Source organism: Canis lupus, chromosome 6, assembly GCF_048164855.1.
Source record: "Canis lupus baileyi chromosome 6, mCanLup2.hap1, whole genome shotgun sequence".
Lineage (NCBI taxonomy): Eukaryota > Metazoa > Chordata > Mammalia > Carnivora > Canidae > Canis > Canis lupus.
In genome coordinates this window covers 3,967,620-3,981,941 of record NC_132843.1, presented here as the reverse complement: position 1 = coordinate 3,981,941, position 14,322 = coordinate 3,967,620, and the positions used below count along the sequence as shown (strand labels likewise).

At 40.8% G+C, this 14,322-nt stretch overlaps 1 protein-coding gene across 12 annotated transcripts in view; it reads left to right on the top strand.

Annotated features, from left to right (window-relative positions):
• GNAL (G protein subunit alpha L) overlaps positions 1–14,322 on the top strand; it is a 146,151-nt gene that overhangs the window by 46,416 nt on the left and 85,413 nt on the right. The window lies entirely within an intron of this gene.

Genomic DNA, 14,322 nt, shown 5'->3' with positions numbered 1-14,322 from the left:
TTCTTTCTCACAGTCCTCTCTTCCAAAGGAAGGTGATGCAGAAAGCAGGTGGTGCCCTGCTCTAATGGAAGTCTGAGCGAGGGTGTATCTGCTCGCCCCTACCTTGTCTCTTCAGCAGAGCAACCTTGTCCTATAGGCTTTGTAGCAGGATGGCAAATAAGCATTATCCCTTTTTAAAGTTCCTCTCAGGTTTTTGTTTCTGAAAAGCATTCCAGTGTAGCCAGTGAGAGCTCTAGAATTTCTAAAAGGAAGGAGTTAGAGGTGGCACACTGGCTAGAAAAGGGGACTAGGGTATTTGGCACAGCAGGCACACTTTTTTGCTATACTGTGTATTTAACTGGGTGGCTTGGGGTGGGTAATGGAGATGACGGGGCAAGGATTTAGGGGGTAGGGCTAAAGCAGTGATTCAGCCAGCTAGAGCTATGGGGTGTCCCGCAGTACTCTGTGACATCGTATGTACCAAAGAAGTCATCCCAAACTACAGGATCCTAGCTCAAATCGGATGATTCCCATTCAACTCCAGATGGACCCATTTATAGACACATACTTGGATTCTCAAATTGTCCTGTCATATTTGCTTGAAAGTAATCATAAAACATCTCATATATGGTTCTGACTTCAGGAAAAAAAGTTATTCTTACCATGTAATGAGAAATTAGAATTGAGATGTGTTAGTCACATATCTTCTTTCTTCACGTGATAGACTCACAGTTAGTGATGTAATGGGATGTCATACTCAACCCCAAGTACAGAAGCAGTTAGCAACTCCCAGGTAGATTACTAAGGGATCCAAAGCCCCTAACTTGCAGAAGTGTTTGTTGAGCTAAATCATGAATATTGTTAATAAAAAAAATAGAAAAAAAAAATAGAGAAACCGTCTCCTTTGAACACACACATTTTTACATGGATATGTTAAGATTACTCAAAAACGATGATCGGAAACCATAATTCATTATCAATAAAATAAAAGAGAATTGGGACCCAGCAGACACAAATTTCAGAGATAATACCTTTTTTTCTTTTTAATACATTTTAAGCCTAACATTCTGTTGTCTTATGTGCCTGTGCTGTGTCCAATGTGATTATGTTTATAATAGAGTCTACACTTCCATAAATAAGGAAATTAATACCTAAGTTATAACTTTCTGAAAAATGTTATTTTTATTTTTATGTGCACACAGTTTTTAGTAATATTTATTCTATCATGCCCTGAAATATTCATCACCTACATCACTAAATCGAATGGTTCTTGGATTTACATCTTTATGACCTCACTGAAAAAGATATTAAGACAAATCTCTCAGTTATTTATTAATAACACTTGGTACTTTGGGGACAAATTAACTTTTATTTAAAGAAAATGTATATTATTGTAGAAGTCATAGAAATAGAACTAAATCAAATATCTTAATAGTAAAGATAACAAAATTTTTTAAGATTTTCTTTATTTATTAATGAGAGACACAGAGAGAGAGGCAGAGACACAGGCAGAGGAAGAAGCAGGCTCCCTGCAGGGAGCCCGATATGGGACTCAATTCCAGGGCCCTGGATCACACCTAGAGCCAAAGGCTGAGGCTCAACCACTGAGCCACCCTGGTGCCCCCTTTTCTTTATAAACTTAACACAAATTTACTAAATCTAGGACTTTACGAGATTGAATCCTTGAGAAAGTCTTTTAGTGTCACAATCCAATTCCTTAAGACTTAAGTTCATTTTCTTGTACCTATAAAATAATTTTATAATAAAACTAATTTCAGAGTTCTTTAAAAAGGAAAAATTAGAAGAATATATGTTTAAAAATTGCAGGAGACTGCCCATTATAATGAAAAGTCTAACCTTACCTTGAAGTATCTTAAGGATTAATTCTAAAAATATTACACTGGTTTACCTTGTTTTGTTTTGTCTTGTGGGGTTTTTTTGTTTGTTTGTTTTTTTTTTTTGCTATTCATATTGCCTTTCATTTGAATTTCAATTGAATTATAGGAAACCTAAGTTTTAACAGAAAGGCAGAGGTGTATAATGAATACTGTCTATCCAGCTAACAGAAGCTATAGGGAGTTAGAGAAAGCGTTCAGGGGCCAGACCATGTTGGCCTCATAGGCCAGGTCTGCTCTAATCTGGGGGGCCTTGGAGAGCTCTGAGCAGTGCAATAACATGATATGCTTGTGTTTTATCAAGGTAACTCCGGGTGTAGGTGGAGAATGGGTGTTAGGAAGGCAAGGGTGCAGTGGGGCAAGGGTCTGGGAACTATTGTAGCAATCCAGATGCTAAATAATCGGACAGCTTGGTGGGGGGTGGTATGATTCATTGATAGATGCTCAGTTATTCTTTTCTCGTGTGTACATCTAAAACTTGTCTTTCTATGGACTGGGGTCATCCAGGAACTCCTTCACTAGTTGGCACCATGCCTTTGCATCCAGCTTATCTACACATGAGATGATAGGTAATGATCATGACAGATCCCCTTCTACCTCCCAAAAAAACTCATAGCACAATACCAAATGAAGATCAATTAATTAAATTGAATTATTCACTTGTTTATATGTTTTTTTTCTTCTTAAAATGTGGGTATTTTATTAACTCTTTTGAAATGGTGGTTTACTAGGTTTTTTTAAAGAGAAGATGATAAATGTGAAAGCATTATGATCTGTTGATTGGTGCTCTATCATTACCACCTACTATTTCCTGAGTTGACCTTTTATCAGAACTTCGGGTCAGCGTAAACCCAGAGAGCAAGAATTACACTGTCCTCTCCACCCGGGCAAAAGTACAGTAGGCTTTGGATAAGGAATAGGTTGGTTCCCCATAGTGCACAGGGGTAAGATTCTGGGAGCCTGACTGCCACTGTGGGTCTTAGATCTGCCACTCTCCAAAGACATGACCCTAAGCAAGTGGCCTGCCACCCAGTGAGAACGGCGGTGGGAGCAGGGCTTCCTGGAGTGGCTCTTGGGAGGATTTCTGTGCATGTCCACAGAAGGGCTGGGATCCGTCCAATGCTGAGGCACTCTCAGCTGCTCCTGCCTGTGTGCTTGTCCTGTGTCCTCTGGAGAATGCACGCAGAATTCTAGAACTCACATTATCCAGGTTGGTGGTCTGGTGTTTTTAACCATCTGAACTCTCTCATCCCCAACCCCCACCACTGCCACCATCCCAAATGTCTTTGAAACCCAATTATATATATCAAGTAGGAGCAAATTTTCCCACTAGAACCCAGGCTGCAGTCTTTGGGTCCCAGTATTTTCCCCCGAACCTCATCAGAGCCCTCTGGGCTCCCCAGCACTGTCGGAAAATGACAGGCCAGTTGTGTTAGCTCCCAGGGAACAGGCTTTTTCTCTCTGGGTGTCTCCATGTCCTTTCCCCTCACAACTCACACTCCATGACTGGGTACCCTGAAAACAATTCCTGAGTGGTGTTAGAATATAACAGAATCTTTTGTCCACTTCACTAGGGAACTGTGGTGTAACAAGTCAGGGGACTGGCCAACTGGGACATCACACTGCATTACACAAGGAGAAGGGTTCCCCTCTGTACAGTAAACCAGAGCTTTCATTCAAGATGGCATTTAAATCCACCTCCCAAGCATCCACTCGGTTCTTGCCTTTCGAAGGAGTGAGGATTAGTGTGCGTTTTATTTTTTTTTTAAGATTTTATTTATTTATTCATGAGAGACACACAGAGAGAGGCAGAGACACAGGCAGAGGGAGAAGCAGACTCCATGTAGGGAGCCCGATGTGGGACTTGATCCCGGACCCCGGGATCACGCCCTGAGCCAAAGGCAGATACTCAACCCCTGAGCCACCCAGGTGCCCCTTAGTGTCCATTTTAAAAGACAGAAAGGAAATATTAGCAAGTGTAAAATGTGGGAACTGTTACTGTATTCCACAGTAATCTGAAACCCTTAGGGATTTGTATATGTGGCATCGAAGAGAAAAGTCATCTTGGATAATTTCAGATGTCATTAATATTTGGGGATTGGGCAGCCCTGTTGGTGCAGCGGTTTAGCACCGCCTGCAGCCCAGAGTGTGATCCTGGAGACCTGGGATCGAGTCCCATGTTGAGCTCCCTGCGTGGAGCCTGCTTCTCCCTCTACCTGTGTCTCTGCCTCTCTCTCTCTCTCTCTCTTTCTCTGAAGGAAAAAAAAAAAATCTTAAAAAAAATATATGGGGATTACTACGTAGGGGCACTTTGGGGCCATGCTCTGAGTAGATCTTCTCAGATCTCAGCAACCCCTGGCACCATTCTGAACCACCCAGAGTGGGAGCTGACTGCCTTGCACCAGAGCTCAAGGGGAGACCAGCCTCCTGGGGCTCAGGCGGCCTCTGCATGTTCAAGGGCCAAGGAAGGACCTGGAAGGAGTGTCCACCTGGGGCAGGAAGTGCTCCAGAGTTGCCTGCCTGGGACCTCTGAGTCTGTGGACTGGACAGGGTCCCTGTCTCCAGGGAATATACGGAAGCCAGGCCACCTGGGCTCAAATTTTGACATTCCTGCCACTGCGTGACCTTGAGCAAATCACTTCAGTGCTTTCTGCCTTTTCTCAACTGTTAAATGGAGGGAGTGACCGCAGTACCTACTGGGTGAGGTTGTTATGAGGATTGAAGCAGTGATGGCACCCGGGAGGTGCACCTTCAGAATTAGCACTGCTGCTGTGTGAAAGGGCAGGGGCTCTGCAGTTGACTTGGTGCCGGCATGCCTGGCCAGCATCCCAAGCCCTGGTGGTCAGATGAACACCCAGCCACCTGCACACTGTCCACTCTTCTCTGGGTCCAGGGGAGGCGACAGCCGAGCCCCCCGCTATTCCCCCACCAGCCAGCCCCACACTGCAGCCCTGCCTTGAGCTAGCACCTATACGCCATGGCTCTGTCCATGCCAAGAGCTGATGCCCAGCACCTCAACATACCTGGGAGGAGGTGTCCCTGATTAGCCCCAGACAACCATCAGGCCTCACACTGGCTCTGACAGCTCAGGAACGCTGGCCGGCAGCCTCCTTCCAGCACAGATGTCCGGGTGGGAGGTCTCCCGCGCAGTCTCCCACCTGGCCTCTGTCCCCTGAGCCCCCCACCGGGGGGTCTCAGCGCTTTTCCTCCTCCTTCACCTCACTTCCAGTCCGATCTTCTTGAAGTAACATCCGTCTTCCTCCTTTCCCACCAGCTCTGCCCGGCTCTGTCCTCCCCCTTACGTTTTGGGCCTTCCCCAGCAACAGTTCTCCAAGGCCGCCTGAAACTGCCCTAAATTTGCCAGGTCCCTGTCAGATTTTTTTCACCGTTCCCTCTGGGGCTACAGTTTCTCCCCAGTTTTGCCACAAGTTCCAGCAAGTTTCTGGCTCATTCTTGTAACCTGGTGCTCACCCCAACACAGGCTTTCTAATAATAGAAAGATGAGCTGTATCCTGAAACACCCCCTCCCTCTGCAAGGGGAGTTAACACTGAAATACATCACATTTCAAGGGCAGGTGTCTCCTCGGGAAAGTTATCAGCATTTGACTTTTTCTAAATAAAATATTTCAAATGTCCTAGGGTGTTCTCTAGTTTAAAAAAAAAATTCTAGGAAAATGATTATGTTTTTATTCTTTTATTTAAGATTATTTATTTATTTTTTCATGAGAGACACAGAGAGGCAGAGACGCAGACAGAGGGAGAAGCAGGCTCCCTGCAGGGAGCCCGATGTGGGACTCGATCCCAGGACCCTGGGGTCACGCCCTGAGCCCCGGCAGATGCTCAACTGCTGAGCCCCCCAGGTGTCCTGGAAAATCTTTTTTTTTTTTTTTTTTAATAAACAGTCACGGTTCCTTTTTTCATGTGCACAGCTGGGTTTTTTCCTTTTCTGAAGTTTCCTGGAAGTGGTCAGTGCCTGTGTCTTAGGGCAAGGCCGCCTTCTTGAATCTATAGGGCATTGTCAAAGTCATATTTTAAGAATAGCGGTGTTGAAAATAGACTGTTGGTGAGGCCATACAGACCACCCAGTCTGAGGTCTCCAACTGAGGAAACAGCAACAGAAGGGAAGAACTTGCCAGGGCGGCGGGCAGTTTGGTGATTTCCGGCTGGGCGTGGAGCGCCCTGTAGTTGGCAAAGTTGGAGCATGATTCCCTGGCTATTGCCTCCCAGTGAGGGGCTTTTGTACCAAAGTAGTCTAAAGGGCAGTCTTCACTGGGGTAACACTGATGATCCCCAAGACTTCCTGCCAAAACGGAGTGTGAAGATGCTGCTGAGGGGAGGCGGGGGGGGGGATGTGCCAGAGGTTATCTTAGCTCCTCTGGCTTCTTCAATATTTAGTCAACAAACTTAAGTGTCTGTGGATCCCAAGAGGAATGAGGAGCACATTTCCTCAAAGAGTTTATCATCTAGAGGGAATACAGATCTGTAAACAAAGTTGATGGTATTGCATAATGCTACAATAGAGGTGTTTATGGGGAGCAATGGGGAGGAGGCCCACCCGACCAGCTTCAGGCTGAGCTGAGGCCAGAGGATTTGGGCCTCCTCCTCAAGGCTGTGGAGAATCATCCAGGGATTCTAGTCAGGGAATGAAAAAATGCAAGTTGTCTTTCTCCCGAATTCATTAAGAGGCCACTCCTGTACATCTGCTCTTGGCATGGCATTCTGAGGGTTCATCTGTCATTAGGCAAAGGACATTTCCTCCACCAGAAACCCACTTCCAAGCCTCACATTTTTTATGCCAAAATATAAGGGGGGATGGAACCCTCATACTGTATTCTGCACATTTGGTATGCTAATGAAAGGAATTGCTGTTATTTTAATAAAATATTTCAGTTAGATCCATCAAATAGACCAGCGCTTCAATGAGGATGCTTTTTTAAAATTCCATTTTTTGGAAACATTATCATAACGGTATTCCTAACAAATAATAACTTTGGATTTTTAAAAGATTTTATTTATTCACTCATGAGAGACACAGAGGGAGAGGCAGAGACACAGGCAGAGGGAGAAGCAGGCTCCCTGTGGGGAGCCCGATACAGGACTTGATCCCAGGACCCCGGGATCATGACCTGAGCCAATGGCAGATGCTCAACCGCGGAGCCACCCAGGTGTCCCAATAACTTTTGATTTTGAAACAATTTTAAACTCACTGCCAAAATGCAAAAGTAGTACAAAGAACTCCCAGACACTCATCACATAGATTCTTCATTAGCTAGTTGGCCATATTTGCTGCCTCGTCCTATCTATACTAACACACATTTTCATTAACCATTTCAGAGTTGATTGCAGACAGAGTGCTTCTTTACCTCTAAATACTCTATGGGGTATTTCCAATGAACAAGGATGTGCACTTTTATAACCATAGGACCGTTATCAAAATTAAGAGAATTGACATTGATATGATCCTGTTTTGTAACCTACAGATATTACTCAAATTTCACCAATTTTCCCAGTAATAATATAGTGAAATTATAGTAATAATAATAATAATAATAATAATAGTGATAACTCTGGTCAATAATTCAATCCAGGATCAAGCACTACCTTTAATTTCCATTTTTCCTTTACTGTATACCCATTCCTCGACCCTCCTTTCTATCATGACATTGACCAGACATTAATTTTGTGGAGTGCCCTCACTGTGGCTCACCTGATGTGTTGTAACCAGATGCCATTAGTGCTTTGGCAGCAAAAGCACAGGAGTGAGTTGTGTCCTTCCTAGTGCATCATGGGCGTTAACAGTGAGTCTCTTGGTGAAGGTGGAGGCTGCTGCCCTTTTCCCCTTTGCAATTCCTAAGTATGTTCTAGCAATGTTTTTGAGATTGTATAAATATCTTGTTCTTATCAAAACTTCCACACTCTAATTTTAGCAGACCAATAAAGTTTATCTGCAATAAATATTTAAGATGGTAAGCTGTTATGAACTTTTTTTACTATTTCTAAATACTACAATGAAAACCAAATAGGATGTAGATCATGATGCTGCCTTTCACATGATGAAAAGTGCATCATTCTTTGCTCTTAATCATAAAAGCGTGTAGAGGGACCTCTGGTCTACACCAACACACCAAGAAATCCAGGCTGGAGCCACAAGACAACTCTTCCCTCAAGTGCTTTTCCTTACAGAAGATGCATTTTAAGGGCTGCAAAGTAAGGCAACGTGTTGTTGTTTTTTTTAATTCCTGATACATTTTAAAGGTTACCAAGTGAGGCACCTTACCTTTTTAATTCCTTGAGTAAGATGTCATTGAAACTTCAGATCCTTTGAAAGTGTGAGATTTTTGTTGTCAAGGTTCACCTCAAATCTTGATATATTGGGAATTTGTCACTTGGCTTACCAAAGCAAAAGTTCACTTCAAAGGACACTTGTTCTTTTCAGGAGGATATGATGTTAAAAATACTTTAGCATTAAAGCGTGTTGTCCTTATCATTGCTAACTTTATGTAATTGTGAGAGAAAACATCTTGAACTTTACAGCTCTCTCTCAGAAAATGGTGGAAGGAGCGGACAAATAGGCTATTCTTTTGTGACATTAAGACTTGAATGAGTTGACAAATGTGGTTTGTGAGAAAGGTACACTGAGGTTTTAAGAAGCAGAATTATGAATTTACTCCTGAAAAGATTCCTTTAAAATACTGGCTTTTAAATTTTTTTAGTTTTGTATGAGGACATCATCCAGAATGTGTGGGGGTTTTTCCACATCTCCTAAAATAACCCTGTACCTTTTTTCTGCCTTTATTATAGCATTTAGATTAAATTAAATTGCCTTTATGCATAACATTTTCACTACACAAAGCAGTTTCATTTTTCAAGTTGTATTTGTGGACTTTTGGAATAGGAAATATTTGTATACGGCACAAAATCCAGAAGATATAAAAGAGTGAAAAGTCTCTCGCTCCTGCCCCCAGATACCCAGTCTCACACCCAGAGACAACCCGTATGGCATCAAATTGACTCAGGGCCCTCAGGAACCAATCCTTTTGACGTTTTTTTTATCTCCTAGTGAGTAGTCAGTTGTAAAACACAATTGCAGTTCATCTTATCAGTATGGAGAAAATATCTAGCCTGAATTGCCAAGGAAATGTTTTTGAAATAAAATTTAACAGTAAAGATTTAACATTAAATTGTAAGGAAACTGTCTTGGTGCTTAGACAAAATGCCAGAGTACTTGATTATGAAAATATAGGAAGATTTTATGAGGCATCCATCAAATATCTATGTTTTAAAGTGTAGAAGCTATGGCCTTCATGCCTCTACGGGGAACCTTACAGTGTACAGTTAACCCTAGCGGAACACCTGGAGGGCATTTGACCTTCAAGTTCTGCGTGACTTACAACCTGTCAGAGCATTTGGCAGGTCTTTGGGGCTCTTTCTCTGACCCTTTAGAGTCGCACCACATGCCCTTTCTCATGTGAGTTTCCCATTCATTCTCTACCCATCCTATAGTATTCCTTCTTAGCTTTAGGACACTCTGTCTCTCCTACACTTTCCAACCCTGGAAATTCTGCACAAGGAAAAACTCCTGGTTCCTTCCCATGTGACAAGTTGACCTCCATTTGCACATTATATGATGTCCCTTCTTCCCTCCAGTTCTTGGTTTACCACCTGCAAAACCTGCCTGCCATCTTTTTCTTCCTCTACTTGAACAACCAAGATTCCCCCAAACACAGTTGGGTGCTATTTGTCCTTCTCTAAATACTGATTTGCCAAAGGTCCGTCTTGAGCTCTTGGTAAGCACTCAGCTAACGCTGAGTGATTAAAATAAGTAAAGAAAGGAGTTATTTGATCCCTTTAAGTTCCTCCAATTAACAAGACTTAACCTCACTCAGAAAGCAAATCGTGTGTCATGATTTCAAATGTTTACCTATCCTTTTTACTTAAAGCTCTTGTGATCACGTTGTGTTTTGCCAATAAATATGCATTTACTGGGAAGAGGAAGCATCTCTTCCTTGCTCTCCATGGCATTTGCCCCAGAGGTGTGCTCAGAAATGTGTGCTAAAGTCATCCAAAGGTAATTGCCATGGGCTCAGCACTGTACTTAGGACCGTGCATTACAGATGGTTACACAAAGACTTCTAGGCTCAGGACATGATGGCTTAGCAAAGAAACAAGATGTATGTACAGCCATCTAGAAATATGTGCTATAGAATTAATGAACAACACAGGGTAGTGTACTGTAATGCTACCTCACATGGGATAGACTAGAGAATTGTGTAGTCACTCAGAGGAGAAGATTCCTAAGGACAACAGGGCTCAGACCCAGGGCTTCGTGGTCACACCGATGCAGTGGGGCTCCTGGGAAAGTAGTGCTTTCATCAGCAGAGCAGTGAGAGCAAAGGACCATAATAGGAAGAATCAGCTGAACGGAAGTTGAGGTGGGTGTTGAAGGAGATGGAGAGTTAGGGAGGCGGGATGTAGGGTGCCAATCCAATTAGAACACTTTTTATTCATTGTATTTAAAAAAATGACATACTACGGCTTTGGAACACGGCTACTGGGCGACTGAACAAGAGAACACAGGCTGGAGAAGATAATGGTGATCTGAGGACTCACGTGAACGTGCCTGGTCAGGAAGCACATCCCCATCATAAAATCAAGATCCATTTGCCAGAGTAGCTGCTCCACTGTCCTTGGGGACTCTAGGAGCCGTGAACTTGACTGAACCCCAGGTGTACCCATGGTCTACAGACTTGGGTCCATGGTGTTCAGAAAAAGAGACCATCATCCTCTAGCTTAAATAGTGAAGTCACAGTTGTGGTGGTCCACTTATTACACATGCACATAATTATTCAGTGTTTAAAAAGTGTTAGTAGTAAAAACCATGTTTGGGCTAGTTGTATTTTTTTCATTCTAGAAAGCACATAAATACAGGAAAAGAAAAGATAAATAAAAATAATTCCATTGGAACTTGCTCATCCCACATTGAGGTGAAACGAACCTTACCAAAATCTTGTTTATCCGATGTATTTATCCACATACACTTGTAAAACACTCACACGCATACACATACATGGAGGCTGAATACTGCACAAAGTATTATGTAAGTTATGAACATTGTTTTAAACATATTACACTTAGTTCAATGATTATGCCTCAGCAATATCTAAAAAGAATGAAAGATGTTATCATAGCAAAAACTACTTTTACGTTTATTTCTGGAAAAGGAAAACAGGCACTTTCTCTTTATTTTTCTTCCCCTACTACCATCTATCCATCAGATAAGAGAGCAATGTTTGGTTTCAAAAATGAGTTTTACCACCCATGATTCTTGATTGGATCCTAGAACCATCTGCAATTTTGGTCAAATGAGTATTTGTAGAAAAACAAAAATTGCTACTTGTGTTTTTGTTTTTATCAAAAATAATGTCAGCAATTTTATGGAGTCATTATCAGGTTTCATTTATTTTTATCTACAACAGTGTATTCATTACACTAAACCATACCTTTGGTGAGAATATGGTTGATTTCAGAAATTGTTCGGAGAGCCCTCAAGCTTTCTTTTCTTACCCAATCTCCTAAATTTTGACATTATCTAAATGTACTATTGCTTTGCGTTTTAAATGATGACATATCATTTCAAAGTACTAGGTTTTGCATTTCTTTAGGTTTTTTTAAATAGTTCTTAAACCATTATATTTTTGTTTGTTTTTGCTAAACTGTATAATCACCTACCCAAGAAACAAAAAGGCACCAACTGGCATCTGCTTGAAAGAATTAAATCAATAAAGATTATCATCAGTGTTTCCTATTTTTTTTAATGTTTCCTATTTTTACTGTTAAAAAGTTATTAATTAGTACATCCCATCATCACGTGAATTTCTCGAATTTACTAGAAGATATTATCTTACAAATGAACCATTGTCAGTTTTCTTACAGATGAACCATTGTCAGTTTTATCCGAATAGACATTCGGTTCAATTCTTCAAGAATGATTACCTGATATGTGGCAGGAACCGTGTTAAGCATTGGAAATACCAGGGTGAATTTTTGTGTACCCAGAAGGAGTAACAGGGTGCACAGGGCTTAAATAAATAAGCAGGACACATTGAGATGTGTTGTCCATGCAGAGCAAGGTGGGATTAGCCTGTGAGGGAGCATTTGGTGGCACTATCCCAGGGAAGGTGAGGCTCAGAACAGACTTTGAAGAATGAATGAGTTTGGCGGGTCGACCAGGGATGCAGGGCAGTGCAGCCAGAGCAGCACCATGTACAAATTATGATACATCCAAGGAGCCCTTCTCACAACTGGAATTCAGAAAGAGAGTCTGACTCTGCAGACATATCTAAGCCTGGTGAGACATGCTTAGAGTCATGGCTCTCTTGAAGCTAATTTTTAGGTAGACTTTTATACTTACTCCAATGTATGAATGCTATGGTAGAAACAAATTAAAAACAGCTATACAGGTAGTAGAAAAGAATTACAGAAAATTTAGAAAATGTATGAATTTCAATAAAAGGATGGCTTTAAATGGTCAAAGTTGATTTCATTGAGGATAAAATTGAAACTACTTTGTCTCTAAGCTAAATTATTATTCATCCTTTTCTTGTGGTTTTCATGACCTAGAAATTTGGGAGAGTAAATTCTGAAGAGTGTCTGCTTCAAGTAGTTGTCTGTTCTGCCCACTACTCTTGTCCCAGTTGATCACAGGTCATATGCAGTTGATGTCTTCACCACATTTTGACCACGCCTCCTTCCCTACTCTGTTGTGGTGGCTTCTCCTTGATTCGTAGCATTTCAGTTGCAAGTGAACTTAAGTGTGTCCAGTCTAGACTTAAGTGTAGACTTACTTTATAAATGAGCAAGATGTGACAGCAGAACTTTAGGAGACTTATCTAGGGTCATCGAGATGTCTTGACCCAGAAGTCAAGACAGGACTAGAACACAGTCTCCTAATTCCTCATTCAGTTCCCTTCTCATATTTTTCATTCTCATCTCATCATTTTCATTCTCATCCTCTCATTCAGCTCTCTTCTCATGATTTTCATTAAATGAAAGATGTGCATTTATACAGAAAACTTTTATTCTCTATTAGGTTGAATAATAAGAAATTACCAGTGGGACTACATCAAACTAAAAAGGTTTTACTTAACAAAGGAAACCATCAACAAAACAAAACATTTCAACAAAATGAAAAGGCAACTGACTGCAGGGAAGAAGATATTTGCAACTGATACAACTGATAAGGGGTTAATATCCTGAATATATAAAGAATTCACACAACTCAACAAACAAAAAAAATTAATTAAAAAATGGACAGAGATTTTGAATAGACATTTCTCCAAAGACATACAGATAGCCAAAACCACAAGAAAAGATGCTAGATACGACTCATCATCAGGGAAATACAAATCAAAACCCCAAGGACGGGGATCCCTGAGTGGCACAGCAGTTTGGCACCTGCCTTTGGCCCAGGGTGCGATCCTGAAGACCTGGGATCGAATCCCACATCGGGCTCCCGGTGCATGGAACCTGCTTCTCCCTCTACCTATGTCTCTGCCTCTCTCTCTCTCTCTCTCTCTCTCTCTGTGACTATCATAAATAAAAAACAAAACAAAAAAAAACAAAAAAAAAACCAAGGACGTATCACCTCACACCTGTCAGAATGGCTATTATCAAAAAGACAAGGAATAACAAATGTTGGCAAGGATATAGATTAAATGGAACTCTCATGTGCTATTGACGGGAATACAAATTGGTACAGCCCCTGTGGAAAACAGTGTAGAGGGTCCTCAAAAAGTTAAAAGTTGATATTTCTCTCTCTCTCTCTCTCTATATATATATATAATATCTATATCTATGTATTATATCTGTAATAATTATAATTATATATATATTATAGAGATATATTATTATATCTATATAATATATTTATATATATTATATCTATATCTATATATTATCTCTATATATATTATATATTATATATCTCTATATAATATATATCTATATAATATCTATATCTCTCTAAATATATATCTATATATATCTATATAGATATATAGATATATATAGATATATAGATATCTCTATATATATCTCTATTTTATTTATTTATTTATTTATTTATTTATTTATTTATTTATTTAGCAGTTCCACTTCTGGGTATTTATCCAAAGAAAACAAAACACTAATTCAAAAAAATATATGCATTGCCATGTTTTTGCAGCATCATTTACAATAGCGAAGCTATGGGAGCAACTCAAGCATGCATCAGTAGATAAATGGATATGCAGTGGAATATTACTCAACCATGAAAAAGCATGAGATCTTGCCACTTGTGACAACATGGAGGGACCCAGAGGGTACTATGTTAACTGAAATAAATCAGACAGGGAAAAGATAAATACCACCTGATTTAACTTATATGTGGAATCTAAAAGACAAAACAAAA